The 2,500-nt window shown below is 36.0% G+C and overlaps 1 protein-coding gene across 1 annotated transcript in view; it reads left to right on the top strand.

The window, feature by feature from the left end:
• The window catches only part of LOC125026525 (glutamate-gated chloride channel-like), a 10,276-nt gene extending 9,840 nt beyond the window's left edge, over nucleotides 1-436 (top strand). The window contains exon 10 of the mRNA XM_047615018.1: nucleotides 1-436. This exon is cut by the window's left edge and continues 178 nt beyond it. The gene's annotated coding sequence lies outside the window, so the exon portion shown is untranslated.
• The last annotated feature ends 2,064 nt before the right edge of the window (nucleotides 437-2,500 follow it).

Raw genomic sequence — 2,500 nt, forward strand, 5'->3', positions numbered from 1 at the left:
ACAAATGTATCGAAATTATATATCAAGTCCGTATTTGGTTCTTTTTTGGTTTATGTGTTTTTTTTTTTTTTTCTTTGTTGATCGTTTGTTCTTATTTTTTTTTTTTTTTTTTTTTTTTTTTGACCACATATTTGTATGTGAAGATTATACACAGGTGTATTTGCTGCGTTATTTCCTATGAACACTGTCAGAATATTTCATTTCAGCTACGGTTGCTACATTAACCGTAATCATGAAATTGTGAAACGATAAATCTATTAATTTTAGCGATAGGAAAGATATTGTATGGCATTAAGTCAAAAAAGAAAAGATGTAACTGTCGTTTGAAGTTAGAATCACGGACTTCCCGTAACAGATATGGGGAACATGATTATAGTGTCAAGGATACTCTTGTAAAAAAAAATCCATGACCATTAATTAAAAGTTCTCAATGAAATGTGTTTTATTTGTATTTTTGTGCATCATAGAAAAGAAATCATTGATTATAACGAGTATTGAAAAGAAACTGCCAATCAGGTGTGTGTGTGTGTGTGTGTGTGTGTGTGTGTGTGTGTGTGTGTGTGTGTGTATGTATGTGCGTATATGAAAGCATCTTTCATATTGACATTTTATGTATACTATATGTTTTCTATCTTTTTATCTCCCATGAGTGTGTTTATCCATACATAATTACGAAAACAATGATAAGCAATCGATATATCACAAGAGTCGAAGTAATCATGAGGATCGTGGTGGTGACGTAGATCCAAAGACGGCAGCAGTGAATCAGTTCCTAAATCTCGAACCAAATCTTAAGTGTCATATCTTTTCTGATAAGGTGATAAAACTTCAAGTACCCTAGAAGGTCATTTAAAGTGTACGACTGATTAAGCGTCCTCAATTAGGTGTATAATATGTAGAGGCTATTTTCTACAGGTATTGTTTATTTATATTTATATATATATATATATATGTGTGTGTGTGTGTGTGTGTGTGTGTGTGTGTGTGTGTGTGTGTGTGTGTGTGTGTGTGTGTGTGTGTGTAAAATGCATTAATATGACTGTAGGTGCAGTCTAAGCATAAACACACAGCCATATGCTCCAGGTCAATAGCATAAAGTTACACATCATTCACGAAAAGGCAACCATCAATATCTATGTAACAAGCGCACACAAAAGCACGCGTCCGGGTATATCTAAGGCAAGAGTGCAGTTGCAGATTGCTTATTAGACTAGTATATCTTTCCCAAATGCACTCTCAAGATGAAGCAAAGGAGAAGGATTGTTTCCGTGAGAATTTTAATTAATCTCTTCAAAGTTGTATTGATTTAATTTATGGTGAGATAATATCTTTGTAAATTCTTGTTCCTCCATACTTTAGTTTCCTTATAACAATGTTTATTGAATTGGCTCGGAAATCGGCGAAGTTAAGTAAGTTTAATTATCATCCAGGCTATCTGCTCACGCGTAGGCAGTCGTGATTACAGAGGTTTACAGATACTCGACAGTATTCTGTGATTACTATAACTGTACGTGGTAAACTAAAAATATAAATCATACATCATACAAAAGAATATTACGTTTGTGTGATTTTGCCATTGTGTTTACATAACACTGTTCTCTCCTGGGTTGCAAGAGGCAATCCAGGATATTTGTTCACAGTATCTTCGCTGCATGCTCCCTTCGCAATTTGTCTACGTGGTCGTGCTCGTCTATACTAACATGAGGTGGTATCCACAAAAGTGAATGTTGAAATTGCGCTCTGTTGCATAAGTCATCTTCCGCTTAATGCAACTCGCAATTTCCTCATCGTCGCCTGTTTTGAAAGAACTTTGTGTCCGAAGAGCACTTTGAGTCACAGAAAACTACTCCAGAGCCCCGATACATTAAGAATTCCGTTGCAATTCCGTGTATGAAGTGCTGGCCAATTTTGCACTCGATAATAATAATGATAATATATGTAACTTATGTTACAGTAGGCCATTTTTGTATACAGCGCAAGCACAACCAGCTTTGTATCCAGACTGCACGGATCCGTCAGCGTAACATTCGTATACATCTTCACCCATAGATTCTGTTCCTTTACCGTTGCTAACGCAATTTGCTTTACCACGCAGTTAGGTACATTGTTTTTTGCAGTAGACATGTAAAGTGCACAATCAATATTGATTTTTCCATGGGGGAATGGATCGATGTTTTGGTATTTTACAAATTGGGACGCTGAGTTTTGTAATGTTCATTGAGATTTTCTGTATCAGATGGCGGGCGTGTGTGTGAATAGTCACGTCTGCTTGCGTGATTTTCTGTGTCAGTTGTTTTTTGGAAATCCGAAAGATACAAGGGTTCCCTCAGAGCTTTGACCCCAAATATAGTAGAAATAAATAGTATTCTATCAGAAATGGATGCTAAGTTTAATTCTGATCTCATGTTCACTATCCTTGCTGTTCTCGGGACGCTGATGATAATCTTCATAACTTCATCTTGAAATACCTCCAAGCTATTTACTTCTGGTTCCTTACACT

The sequence above is a fragment of the Penaeus chinensis genome, chromosome 6 (genome assembly GCF_019202785.1).
Source record: "Penaeus chinensis breed Huanghai No. 1 chromosome 6, ASM1920278v2, whole genome shotgun sequence".
Classification (NCBI taxonomy): domain Eukaryota; kingdom Metazoa; phylum Arthropoda; class Malacostraca; order Decapoda; family Penaeidae; genus Penaeus; species Penaeus chinensis.